The 26,794-nt window shown below is 40.6% G+C and overlaps 2 long non-coding RNA genes across 4 annotated transcripts; one reads left to right on the top strand and one right to left on the bottom strand.

Annotated features, from left to right (window-relative positions):
- Window positions 1–171: 171 nt before the first annotated feature.
- On the top strand, window positions 172–25,499 carry LOC310894601. 2 transcript variants are annotated; one of them, XR_014580041.1, is made up of 3 exons: window positions 172–310; window positions 10,570–11,115; window positions 24,376–25,499. It is a non-coding gene; the product is annotated as an uncharacterized lncRNA (long non-coding RNA). The 2 variants fall into 2 exon arrangements; XR_014580042.1 differs by lacking the exon at window positions 24,376–25,499 and adding an exon at window positions 14,438–14,647.
- Window positions 14,748–23,004, bottom strand: LOC310894595. 2 transcript variants are annotated; one of them, XR_014580031.1, is made up of 4 exons: window positions 22,877–23,004; window positions 21,790–21,927; window positions 19,708–20,482; window positions 14,748–17,258 (listed from the first exon to the last, which is right to left on the bottom strand). It is a non-coding gene; the product is annotated as an uncharacterized lncRNA (long non-coding RNA). The 2 variants fall into 2 exon arrangements; XR_014580032.1 differs by lacking the exon at window positions 19,708–20,482.
- Window positions 25,500–26,794: the final 1,295 nt, after the last annotated feature.

Below are 26,794 nucleotides of genomic sequence, written 5' to 3'. Positions count from 1 at the left end.
TCCTCAAAATCTTTCACAGCCTTGAAATAACTCCAGGTGCACCCAACCTCCAACCTACCTTGATTGCTCCTAATTTATTCCAGATGCTTCCAAATAATATTTTCTTTTATCCATCTCCTTTCCTTCACATTCAAGAAAAGGGGTTGGGGAAAGAAACCACTGCATTATGCCCATTGAGATCCCACAAGGAGAATACTGAAATGCTGACAAGACTCTGGATGCTTTAATGTGCTGACTCAAACATTCATCACACTTGCTGATGAAGACAGTTTCAGAAGACAAAGTAATCATTACAACATTCACATGGCAGGTAATCTGTTTCAAGTTTTATAACACGCATTGCATTGTTTTTATTCTGGCAAGTCAGTTGAGCTTCTGACAAATTTATGACTTGTTTGTTGATCTCAATTGCTCAGAGCTTCTGATTAATTTTGTGCTTGTGTAGCCTTTCTTAGTCTTAAAACCGCATAAATATAGAACATTTAAACACTTGACATATACTGGTGTAACTTTATTTCCTTCCTCTTTTTGACTGGTTTTATCATGTGAGAAAACATTTGAGGCCATTATGATGAACTATTACGAGACTTTATAAAGTGATTTAGAACCCCATGTTCTTTTCGCTTCAAAATTATTTAAAAGCAAAAAAGGGGCAATGATACTTTGTTGGATCACAGAGCTTCTCTAAAGTATATGAGCACATGAACCTGTGGACCCTTATGGGATTTAATTAAGGTTCCACAGAACATGGACATCTTACCATAGGCTTCCTGTAGCAAAGTTGCTATGACAGGTTTCAACAGGACTTTCTCAGCTGTGGAAAAACTGGATCAGACTTTGTATGAAAATTTAAACCGAGCTGAAGTCACTGGGAATGTTTGTATCATCTTCAAAAAGGTCCAGTAGAGAAATGAAATCCAGTACATGTCTCTCTCGAGCGGTACAAAGATATAAATACTGTATTTCATTTCAGAAAATAAAATTAAAGGTGATTCCCTCTGTAAGACAGAAAAATATGCATTGGTGATATATAGGGTGCTACTCTAAAGTAATTTTAATAGCAAATCTTATCTGATTTCAGCTAAAAATTTAGGATAAAGAAGTCCATTTCCGCAGCTTGCTGTACTAAAAGAATTCTGAACATCAACTCTATGTTGTACGTTTGTTCAGAGAATAAAGTCATCAGAGCACAGAAGTATCTGCAAGGGCACAGCTTCTGTATATAAACAATGTCTTTTAAAGCCACTTAATATTTACCATCTTATAAACTCTTATAAACAATACCAAAGAAACAAGATTTGAGAGGAATAATCTTAAATTATTTCTTTCAAATATAATACTGTTGTGGTTTAACCCGGCTGGCAGCTAAACACCACACAGCCGTTCGCTCACCCTCCCCCCTCCCTCTCTGGGATGGGGGGAGAGAAACGGGAAAGTGAAGCCTGTGAGTTGAGATAAAGACAGTTTATTAAGACAGGAAAATAATAATAACAATAATAATAATAATAGTGATAATGGTAATAGTATTAACAATAATAATGTGTAAGAAAACAAGTGATGCACAATGCAATTGCTCACCACCCGCTGACCGATGCCCAGCCTATTCCCGAGCAGCCGGCCCCCCCACCCCGGCCAGCCACCCCTATATATTGTTTAGCATGACGTCAGATGGTATGGAATACCCCTTTGGCCAGTTTGGGTCAGCTGTCCTGGGTCTGTCCCCTCCCAGCTCCTGCTGCACCCCCAGCCTGCTCGCTGGCAGGACAGAGCAAGAAGCCGAAAAGTCCTTGGCCTGGTGTAAACACTGCTCTGCAACAATTAAAACATCAGCATGTTATCAGCGCTCTTCTCATCCTAATCCAAAACATAGCACCCTACCAGCTACTATGAGCTACTTAACTCTGTCCTAACTGGAACCAGGACAGATATCCACCCCTTATTCCATACCATTTATGTCATGCTCAGGTTACACTCTGTCCAATACATTCTAATTAATCACCATTTTCATCTATGATATATAGCAATCATGGTAGTGATGACATACATTATTATATAATAATTAACATACTACAATTCAACTCATGGGCTATTCTCACCCAGTATCAAATCCCCTTGAGGTACACACCGGACCTCCCCATTCTTTTGCATTACCCACCAAGTGCATCCAGGTCCCTGAGCAAAAGCAATTCCACGAATGGGTTTGCCTTTTCCTGAGGCAGGAGTAGCCCAGACTGTTTTACCCAGCATGTTTCTTACGTGCACTACAGGAACTTTATCCCCTTCTACAGTGCGTAACAGGTTTGATTGGGCAGGTCCAGCTCGGTTGGCAGATCCCCTGGTATTGACTAACCAGGTGGCCTTTGCCAAATGTGTATCCCAATTTTTGAATGTCCCAGCACCCATTGCTTTCAGTGTAGTCTTCAACAGTCCATTGTATCGTTCAACTTTTCCAGAGGCTGGTGCATGATAGGGGATGTGATACACCCACTCAATACCATGTTCTTTGGCCCAAGTGTCTATAAGGTTGTTTCGGAAATGAGTCCCGTTGTCTGACTCAATTCTCTCTGGGGTGCCATGTCGCCATAAGACTTGCTTTTCAAGGCCCAGGATAGTGTTCCGGGCGGTGGCATGGGGCACAGGATATGTTTCCAGCCATCCGGTGGTTGCTTCCACCATTGTAAGTACGTGGCGCTTGCCGTTGCGGGTTTGAGGGAGTGTGATGTAATCAATCTGCCAGGCCTCTCCATATTTATATTTCAGCCATCGTCCTCCATACCAAAGAGGTTTTGACCGTTTGGCTTGCTTGATTGCAGCACATGTTTCACAGTCATGAATAACCTGTGCTATAGTGTCCATGGTCAGGTCCACCCCTCGATCACGAGCCCATCTGTAGGTTGCATCTCTACCTTGATGGCCTGAGGTGTCATGGGCCCATCGGGCTATAAATAATTCACCTTTATGTTGCCAGTCCAGGTCCACCTGAGCCACTTCAATCTTAGCAGCCTGATCCACCTGCTGGTTGTTTTGGTGTTCTTCAGTAGCCCGATTCTTGGGCACATGAGCATCTACATGGCGTACCTTTACAACCAGGTTCTCTACCCGGGCAGCAATATCTTGCCACAATGCCGCAGCCCAGATGGGCTTGCCCCTGCGCTGCCAGTTGTTCTGCTTCCATTGCTGTAACCACCCCCACAGGGCATTTGCTACCATCCATGAATCAGTATAGAGATAGAGAACTGGCCACTTTTCTCGTTCAGCAACATCTAAAGCCAGCTGAATGGCTTTTACTTCTGCAAACTGACTCGATTCACCTTCTCCCTCAGCAGCTTCTGCAACTCGTCGTGTAGGACTCCATACAGCAGCTTTCCATCTCCGATGCTTTCCCACAATACGACAGGACCCGTCAGTGAACAAGGCATATTTCTTCTCATTTTCTGGTAGCTTGTTGTACAGGGGGGCTTCTTCAGCACGAACCACCTCCTCCTCTGGTGATATCCCAAAGTATTTGCCTTCTGGCCAGTCCATAATCACCTCCAAGATTCCTGGGCGACTGGGGTTTCCTATTCGAGCCCGCTGAGTAATCAGTGCAACCCACTTGCTCCATGTAGCATCAGTTGCATGATGCGTAGAGGGGACCCTTCCTTTGAACATCCAGCCTAGTACCGGCAGTCGGGGTGCCAGGAGGAGCTGCGCTTCAGTACCGACCACTTCCGAAGCAGATCGAACTCCTTCATATGCTGCCAATATCTCCTTTTCAGTTGGAGTATAGCGGGCTTCAGATCCTCTGTATCCCCGACTCCAAAACCCCAGGGGTCGACCTCGAGTTTCCCCAGGTTCTTTCTGCCAGAGGCTCCAGGTGGGACCATTCTCTCCGGCTGCGGTGTAGAGCACATTCTTTACATCTGGTCCTGTTCGGACTGGCCCGAGGGCTACTGCATGAACTATTTCCTGCTTAATTTGTTCAAAGGCTTGTCGTTGCTCAGGGCCCCATTCAAAAGCATTCTTCTTACGGGTTACTTGGTAGAGCGGGTTTACAATCAGACTGTAATTTGGAATATGCATTCTCCAAAACCCCACGACACCTAGGAAAGTTTGTGTTTCTTTTTTGCTAGTTGGTGGAGACATAGCTGTTATTTTGTTGATCACATCCATTGGGATTTGACGGCGTCCATCTTGCCATTTTATTCCTAAAAACTGGATCTCTCGTGCAGGTCCTTTAACTTTATTCTGTTTTATGGCAAAACCGGCCTTCAGAAGGATTTGGACTATTTTCTTCCCTTTCTCGAAAACTTCTTCTGCAGTGTCACCCCACACAATGATGTCATCGATGTACTGCAGGTGTTCAGGAGCTTCCCCCTGCTCCAGCGCAGACTGGATCAGTCCATGGCAAATGGTAGGGCTGTGTTTCCACCCCTGGGGCAGCCGATTCCAAGTATATTGGACTCCCCTCCAAGTGAAAGCAAACTGTGGCCTGCACTGTGCTGCTAGAGGGATGGAGAAAAATGCATTAGCGATATCAATTGTGGCATACCACTTGGCTGCCTTTGATTCCAGTTCATACTGGAGTTCTAGCATGTCCGGCACTGCAGCACTCAGTGGTGGCGTGACTTCGTTCAGGCCACGATAGTCCACTGTTAGTCTCCACTCACCATTAGACTTTCGCACTGGCCATATGGGACTATTAAAAGGTGAATGAGTCTTGCTGATCACTCCTTGGCTCTCCAGTTGACGAATTAGCTTATGGATGGGACTCAGGGAGTCTCGGTTGGTGCGATATTGCCGCCGGTGCACAGTTGTGGTAGCGATCGGCACTTGCTGTTCTTCAACCCTCAGCAACCCCACAACAGAAGGGTCCTCTGAGAGACCAGGCAAGGTAGACAACTGTTTAATGTCCTCGGTCTCCAAAGCAGCTATGCCAAAAGCCCAGCGGAACCCTTTTGGGTCCTTGAAATATCCTCTTCTAAGATAGTCTATGCCAAGGATGCACGGAGCATCTGGGCCAGTCACAATACGGTGCTTTTGCCACTCATTACCGGTTAGACTCACTTCAGCCTCCAATACAGTTAACTGCTGGGATCCCCCCGTCACACCATAAATACAGATGGGCTCTGGCCCTTTATAGCTTGATGGCATTAGAGTACATTGTGCACCGGTGTCTACCAAAGCCTTATACTTCTGTGCGTCTGACGTGCCAGGCCATCGAATCCACACAGTCCAATAAACTCGATTGTCCCTTTCCTCCCCCTGGCTGGAGGCAGGGCCCCTCTAGTCCTGGTCAGAATCTTCATTTCTGTGTTTAAAGGACTGCCTGCTGGAAGTTGGAGCAGCAAACCTTTCAGAGAACTCCTTTTTCCCAATTGTTTTCCTTTGCAATTCACGTACCCGTGCCTCTAGGGTCGCAGTAGATTTTCCATCCCATTTTCTCATGTCCTCTCCATGGTCACGTAGGTAAAACCACAGGGTGGCGCGGTGTGTGTGCCCACCATATTGTCTTCCTTGCATAGATGAACGTTTACCCCTAATTAGCTGAGACACTGGTTTGTACAGGTGGGGAGGAAAATAAACTCTCTTTAAGTTGGTGGATCTCTTCAGAAAGTTTCTCCAAGGTATTCTCTTTTAGCTGGTGGACACTAGTTCGTTCAGGTGAAGGGGAAGATAATCTTTCTTCAAGTTGGTGGATCTTTTCAGAAAGTTTCTCCAAAGCATTCTCTTTTAGCTGGTGGACACTGGTTCGTTCAGGTGAAGGGGAAGATAATCTTTCTTCAAGTTGGTGGATCTTTTCAGAAAGTTTCTCCAAAGCATTCTCTTTTAGCTGGTGGACACTGGTTCGTTCAGGTGAAGGGGAAGATAATCTTTCTTCAAGTTGGTGGATCTTTTCAGAAAGTTTCTCTAAAGCATTCTCTTTTAGCTGGTGGACACTGGTTCGTTCAGGTGGAGGGGAAGATAAATTCTCTTTAAGTTGGTGGACCTCTTCAGAGAGTTTCTCCACAGCTGAGACACAGGCCTTTAGGGAAGAGGAGAGATTTCCTTCGTACTGCCGGAGTATTTTAGTCACTTCATTCACTGTGGGATTCTCCTCCGTTTTCCAGGCTAGTATTGCCAATGAGTTGGCATATGATGATGGGGCACTCCGTACAAACTTCCGCCACATGGGTGGTGTACACTGGACTGCATCTGGATCTGTGGATGTTTGTGCGTCATCTAGGTCCTTATAAATTACTTCCCGTACGGCCAATTCCCTCAGGTACTGAATTCCCTTCTCCATGGTGGTCCATTTGCTTGGTAAACATACAAGTTCTTCCTTGAAGAGATACCTTTCCTTCACAGCTGACAGGAGACGCCTCCAGAGGCTGCGAGATTGTGCTCCATCTCCAATTGCTTTGTCAATGCATGCGTCCCTAGCAAGGGATCCCAGCCGCCTGGCTTCCTTGCCCTCCAATTCCACATAATTGGCTCCCGTGTCCCAGCACCGGAGCAGCCAGGTGACAAGCTGCTCGCCTATACAGCGACCAAAATCTTTTCGCACATCTCGTAGCTCACGCTGGTATAGAGTCCGGGTAATTACTGTTGATTTTCCGACATCCTCATCCTCATCTTCAGTCTCCTGCACCTTTGATGGCTGGTATGGAGTCCGGGTAGTTACTGTTGATTTTTCGCCATCCTCATCCTCATCTTCAGTCTCCTGCACCTTTGATGGCCCAGCCTCGTCTTCACTTCGCCCAGACTTAGCAGAAGACTGTCTGCGTTTTAAACGACCTGAGCCTCTATACCATTTTTTCACCTTGTCTACAGGGGCAACTTGCACTGCTACAGCTCGTTTCTCTGACCCAGCCACAGGGTCTGCCACAGGGGTTGGAATACCCTCTGCGGGGTCAACTTGCACTGCTACAGCTCGTTTCTCTGACCCAGACACAGGGTCTGCCACAGGGCTTGGAATACACTCTGCGGGGTCAACTTGCACTGCTACAGCTCGTTTCTCTGACCCAGACACAGGGTCTGCCACAGGGGTTGGGATACCCTCTGCGGGGTCAACTTGCACTGCTACAGCTCGTTTCTCTGACCCAGCCACAGGAGTGGGAGCAGCTGCACGAGCTGGGGCAGCTGCAGGAGCTGGAGCGGCTGCAGGGGCTGGAGCTGGAGCGGCTGCAGGAGCTGGAGCGGCTGCAGGAGCCGGAACGGCTGCAGGAGCTGGAGCTGGAGCAGCTGCAGGAGCTGGAGCGGCTGCAGGAGCTGGAGCTGGAGTAGCTGCAGGAGCTGGAGCTGGAGCGGCTGCAGGAGCTGGAACTGGAACGGCTGCAGGAGCTGGAGCTGGAGTAGCTGCAGGAGCTGGAACTGGAGCGGCTGCAGGAGCTGGAGCTGGAGTAGCTGCAGGAGCTGGAACTGGAGCGGCTGCAGGAGCTGGAGCGGCTGCAGGAGCTGCAGCTGGAGTAGCTGCAGGAGCTGGAACTGGAGCGGCTGCAGGAGCTGCAGCTGGAGTAGCTGCAGGAGCTGGAACTGGAGCGGCTGCAGGAGCTGGAGCTGGAGTAGCTGCAGGAGCTGGAGCTAGGTTGCTAATAGCATCAATTGCAGCTCGATAGGCACAAGCCAGACCCCAGCACGCTACAGTGATTTGTGTCACTTTGGAACTGCCAGAGTCATGACACCTTTTTTTCAAGCATTCTGCCAGCTTTTTAGGATTTTGCAGTTGTTCAGGGGTGAATGTCCAAAACACTGGAGGTGACCACTGCTCTAGAAACCTGCCCATATCCTCCCACACTCCCTGCCACTCGCAACTATCCCGCCTCAAGACAGATCTCCGGATGAGATTCCTAAGTAGTTGTTTAACCCTCCACAAAATCTGAAGCGCATTCAGGAGACATAACAACAAGAGCAGGCTGGTCTGAGTATCCCAAGGATATTCAACATCTCGGAGAACCACCGTAACTAACTCGGGGGATAAGAGGGTGGTGGTGAAGGAGAAAGGGAGAGTGAACAGGTAGGGAAACATGTCTTCCCCTGTCCCCTTCACAGATTGGCTCCCTAACGAAAACAGGCAATAGGTGTAATTGCTAATAGTTTCCGAGATATGGGTTCCAAAGTATAGAGTCGACGTCAGTGCTGAGTACAAATACCAGGTTAAAGTCGTGACCAGATATTTCATCATTTCATAAGCCATTGTTACACCGCACAGTACCATAACAATCTTAAACCAGGGCCCGGAAAGGATAAACAGTGCAACAGGGAGCACATACAGAAAGTAACGCACCATAAAACTCAATTTGGAATACAGGTACAGCAGACTGGAGATTAAGGCAATCAACATCGTGACTAGCAACTATTAAGCAGGTCCAATACTTATACCAATTTTAGTTTAACACACTCTGGTCAGATTTGTCGATATCTCAACCCTTCGGGCCCCACGTTGGGCGCCAAAAAGACTGTTGTGGTTTAACCCGGCCGGCAGCTCAACACCACACAGCCGTTCGCTCACCCTCCCCCCTCCCTCTCTGGGATGGGGGGAGAGAAACGGGAAAGTGAAGCCTGTGAGTTGAGATAAAGACAGTTTATTAAGACAGGAAAATAATAATAACAATAATAATAATAATAGTGATAATGGTAATAGTATTAACAATAATAATGTGTAAGAAAACAAGTGATGCACAATGCAATTGCTCACCACCCGCTGACCGATGCCCAGCCTATTCCCGAGCAGCCGGCCCCCCCACCCCGGCCAGCCACCCCTATATATTGTTTAGCATGACGTCAGATGGTATGGAATACCCCTTTGGCCAGTTTGGGTCAGCTGTCCTGGGTCTGTCCCCTCCCAGCTCCTGCTGCACCCCCAGCCTGCTCGCTGGCAGGACAGAGCAAGAAGCCGAAAAGTCCTTGGCCTGGTGTAAGCACTGCTCTGCAACAATTAAAACATCAGCATGTTATCAGCGCTCTTCTCATCCTAATCCAAAACATAGCACCCTACCAGCTACTATGAGCTACTTAACTCTGTCCTAACTGGAACCAGGACAGATATAAATATGTATGTATTCCACAATAGAAGATTTAAGGTCATTTAATGTTGTGGATTTATTCTAAACTGGAATTACTATTATTATTTGTCAGAAGCAGTATTTACACAAAAAAGATAAGCAAAAAATGTAAGATAATGAAAAGTCTCTGCAAAGAAAATGATCTTAAAAGATCTTGAGTGAGTCCTCTTGACTTTTTTACCTTGTTCTAATGGATTAAATATGTAAGAAAAATAAATTGGCTAGAATTTAAATAGTCCAGACTATTCTAATTGCCTGCTCCAAAAATGTGCCCTTTCACTAATGTCTTTGTATTTGTTTTATCTGAGTGTGTTTAGTCTTTCCTCTACCTAAATGAGGAAAGAGCAGAGCCATTTTAAGGAAGAAAATCTTAAAAACATAAATGCATAGGAATGAGCAAGTACTAATGAAACCTGCTTCAGGGTTAACCTAAAGTACACATATAACAAGTGAAGCCACTATACCTCTCTAATTAATTTTTTAAATTCACTAGTCTTAATATATTTGTCAATCCCTTAAGATTTTAAAGTCACCTTCTAACTCCAATTGTGAAGGATCATTTCTTCCCCTCTGTTTAGAGCATGATAAATTATTCACCTCATAGTCACCACAAAAATGTAGCAAAGGTGATTAAAATCTGGGAAACTGAAGACTTTTCAATGGAATTGCAGTGGAATAGATTACTTCTTTGGGGATAAAAAGCAAGTAAATTGTTGCAATTGTCATTAAAGTATAGATTAGTACCCTATTTAAAGGTTAACTTCAGATGTGTTTTTTTTTTTCATAACAAGTATGCAGCTTGGAATTGACTCCCTAATTAAGGCATTAAGACCTCAATGTCACTCTGTGGTATGGCATTTCTGTATTTGACATATATTTGGCAATATATGTCAAATGTCATAAGATTTACATGTTTTCTAATTCAGGTGTCTGGTCCTAGGCCGCCTAATATGGGTTGCTATAGAAAGTTGAGGGAGTCAAGAAAATTCTGTACATATCTCAAAAACTAGAGGACTGAAGAGAGTATGAAATTATGTAGCTTTTAACAAGAGGGCAGCATATGAGAAAGCCAACTGTAATCAGATATCTGTCATACTTACTTGGATGGTTTTACAACACTACTGAATAAACAGAGCTGGCTCAACACTTCTAAAAAGTGTGGACAAAATTGAAATTTTGCCATACCTACAATTTCACCTTTATCCTTTCAGTGACATCAAAATAGCTATGGAGAAAGGACTGGCAGGGAGAGCCAGCTGAGATTAACATAGTTTTAGTGGGCTATGACACATTTCAGTGAGATTTGAGTATGCCAGGTGAGTGAGGCTCCATTAACATACGATACCTTCCAGTATAAATTCAGGGAGGGTTTTATTCCTTTCTATTCTCTTCTGAGTTTTCTCCAAATGTTCCTACTTCCACGCCTGTGTCCCTATGCTCTCTAAGGCAACAGCTCAGAGCAGCTGTAGCTGTAGCTGCAAGGATCAGTCATGATCCATGTCTTCAACCACATCATATGTCCTTTTGACCTTTTCTCTTATTGAAGGTGTAGAGCCGACCTTTCAGAGCTGAACCCAGTCCTGAAGGGTACAACAGGAACTGGGACTTCCTTACCAGATTCTGCAGCAATTGTAACATGAAGAACAGCAGATCCAGCCACATCTGGGGATAGACGAAGGACCTTTTAACCACTAACTCCCTAGAAACTCCTTAGGTGCTGGCAAGTGTTTTCTTTACACGCTTGTTTAGACACATCTTCTGAGGAAGCAAGTGTTCACAGAATGAAAAAAGATGACTTCTTTACAAGTTAAAAAATTGCCCTTGTGCTTCTTTGGTTTCTCTACTTTTATGGGGTGTCACCTGGGAAACTTGAATCACACAAACAAAGATCAAACAGATTATTTCTCTTAATAACTTGTCCTGGCATTTTGCTATGCCTAAAAATTTTTTTAAGCTGCAGCCATGAATGCATTCTTTGAATAAATGTGATGCTTTCTCCCAGGGACTGAAATGCTCTGTTTACCTGTAGGACCCAAGAGCAACAAATAGAACTTTTGGAGAAAACTGGAAGTTGGCTGATTACCAACATACAGTAAGTATTAAAAAGGATGGAAAAGAGAAAGTAGAGATATCTGAAATACCAGGCAAAAGAGTTAGACCTTTCTATGGCCACTTTTTCAGAAATTGTCTACAGTGAAATGGTAGGGTATAGCATTTAGTGATCACAGATGCAGGGACTTTTGCTTGTGAGGAAAGACTGAAAGACGTGGAGTCACTTCTCTAGAAGGCATGATGATAATTTATAAGCATCAGATACTTCAAAGTAAGGAAATAAATTGTTCTTGTCCCATCTCCAGTGGCATTGTAAATCCTTCCTACTCCTTCAACATGATTATTTGTAAAGTTTTTTTCTAATGATAAGTAAGCACTGGTGTATACTCGAACACAGGTATAGAATCTATGTTATCAGAAGCTTTGAAGAATGCTATAGATACACAACATAAAGATGAGTTCAGTTACTCTGAGGCAAAAAGAAGTAAAGAAGATAAAGCTTCTCTAAAAGGCAACATAAAAAAAGCATTTTTTTATATAAAAAGCAATATAGCTTCATAATGATGACAATTCTGCATAGAGGTACTGACAGAGATACAGCTGTGGCCTATACGAATTTGTATCACAGCCCTGGAACATTTTCTTCAATCAATTTTGCTTAACACCATCACTCTTAAACAAAAATACAAATGGATATTGCTGCTAGATGGTAATTTTTCCACAAATTAAAACACTAGTTTTCCTTTTTAGGGTTTTCAGGATGCTGGCATATAAATAGTTAAATAGGAAAAAATATTCAAGATAATTACTGTAGGGAAAAATAAAACTTGCAAGCTGCGTGAAGTTAAGTAGTCTTTCACAACTACTACAATAGAGAATTTTTTCAAGAACAATCTCCCTCCCTAAAAATACAATTTCTGTAATACTTCCAAGGACCTTGATACCAAGGACGTTCTGTTTTGAAAGTGAAGCGATGGCCATGGAAGTTAATTCTTGACTGCAGAGAATAAAAGTGGTAGAGGCCCCTAACATAATCAGCTCATTCATTTGAAAACAATTGCTTTCAACTGGAGCTAAATATTGGAATAGGTCCCCTTTCTCCATTAAGCCATTTTTATCCCTTCAGTCTAATAATAGAAGTGTTCTGGCAGATTCAAGGGATTCTTTTTCCTCCTCAATCCACTGGAGATATGAAGTGCACACATTTCATGGTCGATTATGTTTTTGTAGCTGCCTTTAACCTCAGTGTGCTATTTCTTTCAATTTACACTAACATGACAGCTTTGGTAGGTCAAACTGGATCATGTTGCATCATACAAGGAGCTGTTATCCCACATATCCTGCCACAACTGTTATAAAAATTCAGTACTTTCTATTCCAAGCAATGCAGAGTCCACCATTGCCAAGAAAAGGGAAATAGAAGACAGAAAAAAAATAGGTTTGGGAACTCTGACCCTTATATAACCTGAGCCACTACATAAAGGGTTTCAGGATTCTGGTTCTCCTCCATTTATAATGTTTTAATCCAGCATTTTTTAAAAAATAATTTATATTAGGGTAAGCACAGTAAAACTGTTTTTCCCCTGGAGTATGTACAGCTGTTTTAGTACTTTCATAGGAGAGCCCAAGGAACTGTAGGGGGAAAGGATTTATCATTAGGTTTATGCACAATATCTCCATTGACCTAAATATAGCATATACCTTAGTACAGAATTTATCTATAAAGGCTGACTTCAATTGCATTAATGGAATGAAAAATAAAATAGCATAACTCAGCAGTTGGAGTTATGGAGTTTCCAAGTGTCTTTTTATTGCTGTATCTTTATAATTGACTATCTTTTTCTTTCTTTCTTTCTTTCTTTTTTCTTTTTTTCTCTTTTGTGCTAACAAAAGATAGTGTTTTAGGCAAAAGTTGAAATAACAGAAATATGTGTTTGAGGATCAGGAGACTGTGTTTATGGACTTAAAACTATAAACCTGACATTGCTGTGCCTCTAATTATTATTTTCAAATTAAAGTTTCCTCTTTCAACATATTTGTATTTCATTTTACAATACAAAATGGTACTTAGGAGTGCAAGTAGTAGGAAAATGGAGCACAGTTGACTAAATATCAGCCCAGCCTGCTTTCTAGGACAGATGTGGATTCAGATGCTGATCACTATAATCTACAAAGTGACATTTTATATTCTGCCTTTGTCAGATATATTCTTTTGTTTCCATACTGCAGTATTTTAACTGTCATTGTTTGGCGTGCTAGAAAAAAGAAAAAAGATACTCAAACAGCTTCAGATTGACACAGAAAAGTTAGTTGTCATGGTGATCTTATAACCTACCCTTACAAAATCACAGTGCAACATAATTAGTGCCAACGCATAAAATTGTTTGAAATTAATCTTAATCTTTTCCTGTTCTCAATTATGGAAAGTGCTCTTTAACTTTAGCAAGAGAAGCACTCTGCATTTGTCTCCCCTTTTGGCATATATTTTTCACTCATTTAGAAGAAGACAATGTCATTGTCAGAAAAGGGTAATAACTGTAACAGAATAAAAATCATGTTAATGTATACACAACAGTGATCGTTGCATCTTTTAAATCTGTCCAGTTTGTTTCCCAGCTGGCTTCTCCTGCTAGAATATACAGCCATGCAGGACCATAAACCCATATTATTTGTGTCATATTTTCAATTAAAAATGTGCAGGAAATAAGCAGAAATGTTCAAAGAAATATTTAAGAGTTGACAGTTACACCTGGTCCTAGATGTACAAACATTATTTATCTTAAGATGAACTTCACAAAAATCAAAGAACTTCAAGTGTTGGATGATATGTTAAGCATGACGTATCAAATCTGTGGTACTGAAAGACTGAAAATACTCATATACTACAACAACAACTACCATGTGAAGAAGTCGATGAGGAAATGGCTAATGTTAACAAATCCTTGTTCTTGGTAAAGTAGTGGTCCCCACACTGACATTTTAGCCAGATTTCCTAGGATAATTTTATTATATATATTATATATATATATGTTTATTACTGGAAGAGATTCAATATCTTCAAAGTTGTAGCTCAAAAGCAGAAAGTTGCTATACGCTTCCAAGACTGCTTTCTATATGAAAACCATTTTCCTTTAGAAAGAATCACTGTATCACTGCTGTGCAGAAATTTCTTTTGATATAAGAAGTACCCAAGCAGATTAAAGAAATACCAATAGCTAAGATGCTAGCCAGCTGAAGATGTTATACTCATATATATACACAAATACCTACACAGATCCTCCACAGACTTTCACTGACATCTCAGTATTGCAAAGACCTCATACTGACTGCATTCATATGCTTTCTCTCCCTCTCCCATCCAGGATAATCCAGTTGTCTATAGCTGTAACAAAAGAACACTAAAGGAAATAAATTCCAACTGCAGTTACTCATTATTAATCCAGATAACTCTGAAGGTGAAAACAAGTCGGCACTGGACAATAAGAATTTTTAACAGGACTGTCATTCAGAAATTCAGTTTGCAAAACCATAAAGCACGATGGAATGGTCCTGGCTGACTTCCATGTTTCTAACTTTCTTTCTGATAAACTAATGTAAAAAATACAATTACGGACATAAATCACATATTCTGATGATACCATGCCAAAAAGCTAATGCTGGCTTCTGGTCAGCTGGAGGTGGAGGAAGGTTTCTTGGGCAGCTTCTGCCAACTTTTGCTGTTGCAAAACATAAATGGAGCAGAAGAATGTGGATTTTCACAGGCTCAGACTTTTTATGTAATTGCCAGCATAGATTCAGAGAGTAAGTAGCCCAGAAAGTTCACTGCAGATGGAAAATCACTACATCGGTTCTAAACCATAGAAATCATAATATCATATCATGGTATTATGGTCATAAAATCATAACATAGTTGAGGTTGATAGGGGCATCTGGAGAGCGTCTAGGCCAACACTCTTGCTCAAATTAAGGTCAGCTATAGCAGGTGTGATCTGCTGCACAAACTGCTGTGTCTCTTGGATAACCCTGTTAGCTTCAGCTAATACATAAATACATAAATATATTTGATAATCCCTTGCTGAAAAATAAACGTTACCAATTTGGCCTTTTGTGAAAGCTGACTTTTGAGCTGTACCTTCAGGTAAAAGCATAACCCGTGCATTTAAGAGCTTTTGAGACCTAGATAAAGGATAGAAATAGATGGAAAGAGGATGATGGATTCACTAAATCCATAATGAAAGCATATATTGTATATTACAATACATTAATTTAGCTTTTGTTTTCCAGGGCAGATGCAATTCTAGCACCCGTAGTTACAAACTCAAATATATGCACTTAGAAATTTTAGAGTAAGTTTCAAGTTATTCACTACTGGGCTATTTTCCCTTAACATGCAATCCTATGTTCTTAATTTAGCAGGCATAGTTTCACCATGATTGTTGCTCAAATGCTGTTTTATTACTGTTAATTAAGTTTAATATATATAAATGATTTTTGCTAGCATTCAGCAAGCATAATGGCCTTTCTGCTGCTTATAAATTTATACAGGAAAAAAAACAAGGGAAAGTGGTAAAAAGAATACAGTAGTTAAATTTTTAAAAATGACAACAGTTAAATGTTGCTAAACTGGAAATTATACACCTCTGATGGGTTAAGGTTTCTTGTCATCATTTGTTAAAGGCTTAAAAAGAGGACAACAAAGATTCAGGAACAGGGAACTAGTTTTCAAAATGAATGATTAGGAGCACTCAGAAATAATCTAGCAAATATCATTAAATACAAATATTGCCTCTGGTTTTACTTGTCCTTGAGCTTCAGAGTGCTGGAGGCTAGGACAGGATACCACAGAGTACTTTTCACAAAGTGTCTGCTAATAAGGAACACTGACAACAGATTAATGGACTAGATGAACCTTTATACTTAGTACAACTGTGCTTATGGAGGATGCATTACATGAGTGGACAAGCATAGGATCATTTAGATTATACCTGAAAATTGCCTGTTTAAGAAACATTTGTACTAAAAAGGATTCCTAGACCTTCTTCATAGGACCCTGCAACAGATTGCATTTCAGATTTATGATTGGTGCAATTCAGATTGCATGTTTGGTGCAAACAACTCACCACAGTAGGCAAAACTGAGAATTAAGGAATGGCTTCCATGAATAAAGTGAACAAAGATAGAGATTGTTTTGTTATATTTTTCATTTGGTTTGGAAGAAGAGGTGTAATTTTGCCTTTTCCATGAGAAAAATATGTTCTCAGAAAATGAAAACTTCAAATAATGGCATTTACAAGTTTTAATGAAAATCTTCATGATTATGATAAAAAAGGGGGGTTTTGTTTGTTTGCTTTCCTTATTTTCAGGTCTTTTCTAAAGAAAACATAAATATGGGAGAGAAACTGCATACTTCTCATTTTAATCATGTTCTCATGATAGGAAAGAGAACAGAATAAAGCATAAAAATTAAAATTAGTTTACTGAGTAGTTCTAAATTAAAAACAAGCAGGACAGCTTTCCTCACCAAAATATATTTCTGGGCTGTGTCTGACATGGGTTCCCTGCACTAAGCCTGATCCTGAACCTCACTTGTGGGCTGACGTGCTGGCCCAGCCTCAGACCCATGGATTGCTTGATGGTCACTGGATCTAATCCTAAGATTTACAGAGTGACTTCCCACTTTCACTCAAACCTGCCTCATCACTGTGATACGAACTTATGATCTGGACTCTTAGTTGGACCTGGCCATAATGGTCAGATCTCCTGCTCCCTGTTTGGGGCAGTGGTCACAGAGGGCTACCAGCACCCTGACGAATAAACATGCATAAAATGATCTAAGAAGAAAGAAAAGTGTGTTCACAACTTTTTGTTGCAGCAGATTCTCACTGAACACTGCAAGTATCACGTGTTTAATGAGAAGATCCATGTGGACTGCCTAATTAAAGTGGAAATGGTTCGTATGGCTACATTCATTTTTTTAACGTAAGGAAGAAAAGTGAGAGAGAAGCAAAGTATCCTCAGCTTCTGAGTTCACTCATCAAAATGTAGAAAATGACTGACACTTCTAAATACAAATACTTGTGGATGTAGAAGATGTGGTTGAATAGTCCACTCTAGAGATCAGATGTGCCACCAGTGTGATAGAACAGTCTTATCCAGGAAACACCTAGAGGCAAAGGAAAATGCCTGCAGGGGAAATTGAAAAACAAAAAAGTAAACAAACACACACAATAGCATAGGTAAATAGGAAAACAAGCTAGCAATGCATAACAAAAAATTTTGCATTACTTAGAGCAAGGGAGCAGACAGTAACTAAACAGAGGTGACCTTGCAGTTCCTTACTTTCTGAGATGTTCACATATATATGCACACAAGCCTGCTGGCATATGAATAGCTCTCTGTTCTGGTGAAACTGAATGCAGTCTCCGCAGAATGATCAATGATATCTCTGCACACCGTTTAGATCTCTGCTTACATTCCACCTCTGAAGATCTAATTAGTACTAAACATGCTTCAGTCAAGATTCAGAGAGTTTTACCATGGTTATATCTCTCTAAAACACAACACAGGTTTCAGGCACTGGGTTAAATATGGGCTGCAAGTTTTGTCCAGCACCCAGGAAGGTCTTAGAAATACAAAAAGTCTTCCAGAAAATTCATTATTCCTTACCATTCTCCTAGTTTCCTAATCAATCAATGCATTTCAGCACCATGAATCAAAGCCATGAAAAAAAATGACACGCCTAACTTACCTTTCAAAAAAAGAATCTACCAAAAGGGCTCACACTGATTTATTACCTTTACCTGTCCTTGCAATGCTTGACATGCAGTTACTGACACTAGGGACTAACAAGTTCAAATAAATTGTATCACATGCAGATGTAGCCAGAGTGCTAACCAAGTAGATTGCTTATTGAGTCCTTGGCAGTCCTCCACGGGTGTTTGATGAGGAAGAAGTCTAAATCTCATTCACTGTAATTTGATACAGGCACATTAGAATATGCTGATATTGGTCCTGAAAATAAGATGTAGAATGTGAAGCCATGTGGTGCTTAGAGTATGTTCCCTATACAAATTTATGATCAGTTTTAATGTGGCTTTTAGCCCAGGTTCACATATTTTTTAAAAAAGAAGCCTTATTGTTATGTTTCCACGCTTTGAAACACCATTCACGGTAAGAGAATTCAGTTTTCTTTCTTTCTTTCTATCTTTCTTCCTTCCTTTCTTTCTTCCTTCCTTCCTTCCTTCCTTCACTGTTTTTATTTTAGGGCAGATCTCTTTGCCATGAAGATGTTTTAAAAGCTTGTTTTAGTAGATCTCAAATTTTGATTATTTTCTTACTATCCAGCTTTTCTGCATACTCATTTCTCACCTACCTCACACATAGTGGAAGGTGTTGTGCAGTATGCAATTTTTTTCCATCAGCAAAAGTCCATTCTTCAACAGCCTACTTCTGTGACACCAAACATGCCTAAGCCAAAGAGCTCTAGAATATGTCATGTCAAAATGGATTAACAAAATAGAGAATCACCTCAAATTGTGCTTATGCTTCCATGTATGACGGAGAATATTGTTTTGGGAGAAGAATCTAAACTCTGGTGGTAGACCAACATCTGGCTAACACAGATGTCCCACTGAGAGGGTAAAATTCTTACCTTACTGATTCAGTATCTTAAACGTGAAATAAAGAAATACTGACCCAATAAAAGTTTTTTATGTCAGCAGGCTTCACTGCTTACTATTTTAGACAAGACATCTATGTGTTTATTCTTCAGTATCCTGTATTTCTGTTGCACTGCCACATGATGGCCATTCATAAGGAGAGTATGAAAAGTCATCATGAAAACAAGGAAAGTCTGAGACATGGTCTGCTAGACTAGACACTGGAAAAATAAAGGAGAAGGACAGAATGACCAAGCTTAGAATATCAAAAGAATAGGCCAAAAAAGCACATAGTATCTGCAGAAATTTTAGTAATTTAGGAATTCATCTTCATAGAGGATCTGCCCACTTTCACAGTATCAGCAGTGTACCAGGACTCCCACCTTTACTACTGTAAATGCAGAAATACCAACACTGGGTTAAACAGTAAGATTCACCCCATAACATATGTAGTGGTTTAAAAACTGGATGCTTAGAAAAAGGTATAATAACAGGTCAAACACAGTAATGATTTTTTCTCAGCATACTTTTCCAGCTTCCAAAAAATCAACAAATTTCCTGAGCTACAGATTACATCTGTGTTTAATATGCCTTCAGTAGGCAATCTCTTCCCACTTAGTTTCAGGGTTGAAAAACTCAGCATAGCATTGTATTTTTTAACAATATACCGCTATAAATTTTCTTAGTGTAGCAATGCAATTTTTTTTTTTTTTGGCACAGCAGGATGTATGGTTGGGGTGGTGGATTGGGGGAATGAGGCCCATGACTGGGACAGGGCTGGGGCTTCAAGGGGGCTCCCAAGCATTGGCGGGGAGGCCCCCGCTGAGGAGCCTCAAGGCCAGAGAACTGCACTAAGGCCCTGAGCCCAGGCAGCCCAATCCCTGGAGAGCTAGGAGGGGGAGAACCCACTCAGGGCTCTGAAAGCAGCAAAAGGCAGTTGAATTTCTTTGGTTTCTCTTGAGGAAAACTCTCACCTGCAGGCATTTGGTGGGAAAAACCTGCAATGGCAACATGGATGGCATTAGTCACTGACATCTAAGTAGTTGTGTAGGTAGCTGCTACTGTAGCACGCCTCCAGCTGTCAATTCTGTCAGTGCTAGCCTTGCAAACAAAATCTGTTCTGTAAGGTGCTTTAATTTCATGTTATGTTTCTATAGGTCAGAACAGTGAAGATTAGGTCCTAAAATGAGAAGAATAAATTCACATCTTGGACGGTCACTAAACCTCAGATCACTCCAGCTGCACGGCACAACGATTATGGCAAACATGCACTGCTGTTACACAAACACTTGCCTTGAAGAAAGCTCAGCAGAAGAATTTAAGTTGACTGCCTCCTTCAGTTGAGCTTTTGAGTTCATGAGTGACAAATAAAGTCGCTGTATCGCTTCCAAGTAATTTCTGACCTCGTACAGCACAGCAGTATTTACATAAATGAGTACCATCAATGAGTACCACAAAGTTGACTCCTGCACCACTTTTCACTGACTTGTGAAAGTTTAATTTCTTAGGCAGGTACTTGCAGCATTGTGAAGTGGCAGCCTCTCAGATCACAATCACAACTCATTTCTGAACTGGCACAGTCCCCTTCCTGATGGGGCCTGGCATGAGCATTTCTCTGAAGCTTCAAGTGCAACTCCATGAAGAGCTTCTTCCTCAGATCCACAGTTTGGAATCAGTGCCGAACACCTCATATTGCTACCATCACACAGAACAACCTTGTTTGAACTGTTCCTCACTTGAAATCTGAAGCTAGATGAGAAAGTGCAACATGTCAGCATCTTGAATGTAAGAGGTGCTCTCCAGGGAGTTCTCCTACCTTCTCAGTGTGTAAAATGAAGCACTGCCAGCACTCACAGGCTGCTGAATTACAAACCTAAGTGGCAAAAATTAACTCTGTTTTGCTGAGATATTACACATTACTGCACTAGGTGAAATAAATGCCATGAAAAGTTGGGAAGCCTGAGTGTTGCTCTTAGCAAACTGAAACCTCAATATACTCTGCAAATTGAACAAATCTCTAGATGCTTCCGAAAACATCCTGTCAATATTTTGTTTAATGCAATTGCATTAGAATATTTTTTATTATATTCTCAAAATTGCCATGTAAAAGTAATCACTTAATCTATATATTTTGTGTATAATTAGACCAAATTCTATGGCCATCCTAATTTTCTTTAGTAAAAGGCTATGTGCTGATACATAAGAATATTTTCTCATCTCCTGTTCACTGTAATGTATCACGTTTTCCCTTCATTTTTCAAATTTCTTATTCTCTTTGTTTTCTTATTTTTACTTCCCTGTTGTTTCTTTATAACACTAACAGTTTGGTACTTTACGAGGAAACCGATAAGTGAGTTTGCCTCTGAGGCAAAGGCACTGTTATGTCCTGGCTGAGCTGTTTTTCTCTCAACCCTTATATTTCTGGATAAAGTATGAGGAGTTTCTTTGGTCTGTACAGATAGTCAGAGCATAATTAATTCAACATTATTACTATTATTATTGTACAATTAAACACAAATAGCATAGAATACAAAACCTTCCTAAAAGCTTTCCATAAATCTGTCACAGTATTAAACTTGATTGAGTTATTACATCATATTACATTATTTTGCTTTAAAGTCCCTAGTTGTGAGCACAAATTTGCCAAATCTCAATTTAACCCACACTGATAAATCAGTTTATCTTCAAATTAGATAGTGTCATTTCAAATCTCAGTAGCTTTTTGTTATCTGTGATTAAATTCTTAAATTTTGGTATTTTCAAAATGCATTAGGCAAAATCTGTATTTCCAGTGCCTAGCACGAAACTTGTTTTTGTCTGATGTCCTGATCATAACCACTGTACAAGAGAGGAAGAAAGTCCATAAAAAATAAATGACAGAAGAAATAAAATTATTCCCGTTTTACTCAAAGATTAATGTAACTTTTCCACACTGACCAAAACAGGAGTGGGGTCTGAAGCTGTATTTTACATGCTACTAACTTACTACATATGTCTGAGTTTTAATGGAAGAATCACATGTGCATGAACAGAAGAAAGGACTTCTGCCTGCTTACCTTCTCTGTGTTTTCACATCTGAAGTCCCCTTGGAAGGTTTCTAGTATGAGGAGTCTGCTGAAACTGCTGCATGAAACTTGGAGAGCTGGTGTAAAGCTACATCATGTAGGCTTGATGCAACAGAGATCAGGATGTCACTGTGGAGGGGATCAAGAGAAAAAGTGAGCTAGCCTAGATGACAGCATATAAACATCAGCTCCACAATGATGCTTTCAAGTTATACTAATAGGGCAAGATGGCATTTGTGAAGGCTAGAGTGCAGGATGATGATGTTAAAGCACAAGCTAATGAAACTTGCACTGGATTTTTTGTTGTTGTCCTAAAATGATGAAGGGTTCAAGACCCTATCATGAGAAAAAGGCCAGAGAAGACATATGGAAAAAAAACAAAAAACAAAAAACAAAACAAAACAAAACAAAAAACAGGGAAGAAGGGAAAGGACATGTCTGAAGTACACAGTGAAAGGTGTAAGGAGGAAGATCAAGAGACCAGAACATAAAAGATTCCAGAAAAAAGGAAATTGAGGGAAAAACAAGTGTAAAACATCTATGTCAATACTGAGGGAAAAAAAAAAATAAGATGGTGTAGCAATGCCTTCTGGGGCATCACATTGCATATAGGGCTATGCCATACTCAGCCTGAAATGTTGTACAGATATTTGAACTTTCAATTTTTGATTGTTTCCATTATTTTCTCCTCATCTTTAAAGCATGGACTTTGATTAGATCTACAGATGTATTATATATCCTTCCTTCTTCATGTTCTCACTATCCCCTAAATGCTCTGAGTTACCAAATTTTGTCTTCAGATACCACCTAATGCCTCAGAATTATGAACTGGATGTATATGTTAGGGAGACAAACGACAGGTTAAAAAATAGTGCGCATTTTAGGAAACCTGAATTCAATCTTCGCTCGTATACTCTTACGCATTTCTGATGGGTAACGCATTTCCTATCATTTATTACTAGGCTCTGTTGAAATGATAAGCAGTATTTGGAATATATGATTTTGTAATTCAGTCTAAGGCACTAAATCCAGACACAGTGGTGCAAGAATTGAACACCATAGCAACAGCTTTATGTACCTGCAATTTTTCATCATCTGCTCTGCTGCGCATTTTCACAAAATCAACAACATTGTTTTGGTGGTCACTTTGCCTGCTTCACTGCTGCATATTGGAAGATAAATCCCCATGCCTGCTTTTTATTACTGGGTATTTTTAGCTAACTGTGTTGATTTAGCCCTAATTACTTATAAACTATGTCAGATAGATTAAATATTTCCAGGTGTGTATTTCATTAAGTCTTTTTAATCAATTTTATTAAGGCAGTAACTCACCAAATCAGCATGCTTAATTGGCCAAATAAGTTATACACAGAGTGAGAATGGTGTCACACTCAAATGGAGGGTTGGTGTTGTGGTTTAACCCGGCTGGCAGCTAAACACCACACAGCCGTTCGCTCACCCTCCCCCCTCCCTCTCTGGGATGGGGGGAGAGAAACGGGAAAGTGAAGCCTGTGAGTTGAGATAAAGACGGTTTATTAAGACAGGAAAATAATAATAACAATAATAATAATAATAGTGATAATGGTAATAGTATTAACAATAATAATGTGTAAGAAAACAAGTGATGCACAATGCAATTGCTCACCACCCGCTGACCGATGCCCAGCCTATTCCCGAGCAGCCGGCCCCCCCACCCCGGCCAGCCACCCCTATATATTGTTTAGCATGACGTCAGATGGTATGGAATACCCCTTTGGCCAGTTTGGGTCAGCTGTCCTGGGTCTGTCCCCTCCCAGCTCCTGCTGCACCCCCAGCCTGCTCGCTGGCAGGACAGAGCAAGAAGCCGAAAAGTCCTTGGCCTGGTGTAAGCACTGCTCTGCAACAATTAAAACATCAGCATGTTATCAGCGCTCTTCTCATCCTAATCCAAAACATAGCACCCTACCAGCTACTATGAGCTACTTAACTCTGTCCTAACTGGAACCAGGACAGTTGGGTAAAATAAAATCTATACTGCTGATGGACTGTACACTGTGAAAGATGTTGGATGAGTCACCTACACCTAAACCTTTACCTTTTGCTTTTCTTCTATGCCTTATCCAACAACTGCTCTCAGATTAATCCTTTTTCTAAGGCTACATTCTTTCAAGCTGCAGGCTAAATGCAGGACTAACCTGTAATGGGTTTCAGTCCAATAGATCTCTTCTATTCCAATCATTGAGTCCAATAGGTTACTTGGCTGGTATCGACCTTTTCTAACCCTACATTCTAATTTAATGTATAATATTTAAAGAATTTAACTGTCCTTTATTTGATCTCATGAGGGTTAGCCTACCATGGACAATGGAAAAACCTGGTCTGTGTGTTGATTGACATTTCTTTTCCTAACTTTGTTGTCTTTGCACAGTGCTCTGGATTTTGAGAGGCCTCATTAGCCTCTTTTATTAGAATTAACATGATTTTGCATAGCATTTAGCTTAAGTTTTAAGTGCTGTTTCAAGCACTGAGAAACACAGTGCAAGAATGGCTCTGTTCAAAATCATCTCAAGTAACCCTGCCCTCCACTTTTTTTTGCAGGGCATGTTGTGGGGACTCCGAGGCTACCTGTCTGTGGAATGAATTTGCCTGCACTTTTTAGCTTAAACTGAACACTGCATGAGTGTAATTATGCTTTCTCCACACCCCTTGAAAAAATACTACAATAATTTTATGGCTGTGTTAATAAAGTAGGTTAACTGATACACTGATTACAGAATCAGAATTTTGATGGTAAAAAAAAAATCCATAAAATATACAAGAAAGTATTATGAGTTTTCAAATTAGTCTGTTTTTCATATGAATGTAAACACTCTGGAAGTTTATGAACACTCTAATAGCAAACTCTATGAAATCCAGTATGTTTTCTCAGACTCCTCAAGCGCTCAAATCGCATTCTTGTCCAGAGCTATCAGCCTGTTAACAAACATAGTATCTACAAATAAAAATGCTATTGCTGTGTCACATAATGCTGCCATATTATTTCCAGACCTCTAACAGCAGAAATCAGCAGCAGAATTGCAGGCCACTTTATCAGTGAGTAGGAAAGCTCACTTCACGCAGACTCCATCCCCCTGGTGTAACTTGCTTTTCTCTCTCCATGCAGACAGATGATGACACCCCTCAAACAGTATTCAGAATACTCCTACAACATTTGCTGTTGCTCAATGATCTCTCTGTCTCAACAACAGAAGTATCATGAACCAAACAACATGCAAGAGTAATCTCCTGCACTTGTTGTTCAGATCCATATTCTAGCACCACTGCCTCTACTTAAAACCTTGAATATTAGTGCACGTGCAGTAAATACTTCCAATGCTGAATGTGTGATTGAGACTCTGATAAATTCTGTTTGTTGTGACACTACTGCCAAGCAGCAGTATTTCTGTGTTTTGTTCCAGCTTCATCAGAGTTAATAGAGTTTTACACAAACCCTGTGTCACGGAGTCTTATGGAAAAAAGAACAGTAGCAGCAATTCATTAAGAATTCCATTCTAATTTAATTTCTGTAAAGATAGACAAATTAGGATGAAGAAATTAATCTCTTCAAGAGGCAGGAGTTAAATATACTGCTGAATTCAACAGTTTTACAGCATACCAGGAATGCTTAACTATTTTAACAAACAATACTTGAAATTAGCAGGAAAGGGGGGAGAGGGGCTTTTTTTTTTTTTTTTTTTTTTTTGCCTCTGGCAGCGCACAGCACCATCTCTGGCCCCTGCTAAGCTATCCATGCCAACTGTGATTCTTCTTCTTGGCTACTGCTGAAGCTGAATGTTTGCCTTTGGAAAACAACACGCTAACCAAAGAGCAAGTTTTATCAAAGTATTATGAAAATAGGGCCAAGGGCTTTCCAATACTTTGAAAATTATGTTTTGCTTATATAAACCCTTTTTCACTGTGGAGCTTTTAGTGTCATCTACCTGTAGCACAAAACCTTTAACCATAAAAATATAGCAGTAATATTAATATTTTTGTCTATTACTCATTGATGTACACAAGCAGAGGGGGGTTGGCAGTAAACAAGCTTGAGTTCATTCCTCCATTTGTTTTATTTATTTTTGCAGTGTATTTTAAATGGATTCTCTCTTGGGCTTCTTGCTCCTGCAAGCAGTAAATCAGGCAGCAGGGCGAAAGAGCACTTGAAAAGATTACTGCACCAGTTGGGCTTAAACAGCTCCATCCCAGCAGGGCAAAAAGGTCAGCTCCACTGTAATGAACCCTGCAGTTAGGAAGTCAGTGTTTTGTGCTTTTTCACATAAATGTTACTTAAATATATGTGATATTATTATTCCTATTATGACTGTATGATCAGACAAAGGCAATTCTATCCCTCCTGCAAAATGATAATCAATTTTTTTGTTCTTAATCCGGAATCCAAGGATGCACGGGTACATAAAACTACAGAATAACTGCCTTTATGTTTATAGGATATTATTCAAGTTGTCTGTCCATTTGCCCGTGTTCCTCCCAACTCCCACAAATAAAACAAAAAAAATCAACAACCGATACCTTTCAGTTTTCACCTACCTATATGGTGAGCCATAACCTCTCTTGTAATTATGCTAAATCTAGAGGAGGGAATTCACACTTCTAAGGAACTGGATCAGGGGCACAAACAATGAAGCAAATTGTTCAGCATCACTAGTCACAAGTAAACAATAATGCAGTATTTACAGTCTAAATAATGGAATAGAGACAGCAGCCTATGTTACATATTTCTCTCTTTAACACAAATTGGCCATATTGTCACCAGGCCAGAGTTCACTGCTCTTGAAATAACTGGATGCAAAGTGTAGACAGTGCACCAAATTAAGTTAAACGTGTAATGATCACAGAAGTGGGGGAAATAGTTTGAAAATGCAATAGCAAATAGATTAAAATACTACCTCTGGTTGCAATTTGACATTTGTTACTATAATATTACAACGATATGTCTATCATGAGTAGCAGCGGCACA

Source organism: Anser anser, assembly GCF_964211835.1.
Source record: "Anser anser genome assembly, chromosome: 2".
In the NCBI taxonomy this organism is placed as follows: Eukaryota; Metazoa; Chordata; class Aves; order Anseriformes; family Anatidae; genus Anser; species Anser anser.
This window is presented reverse-complemented; position numbering and strand designations above follow the sequence as displayed.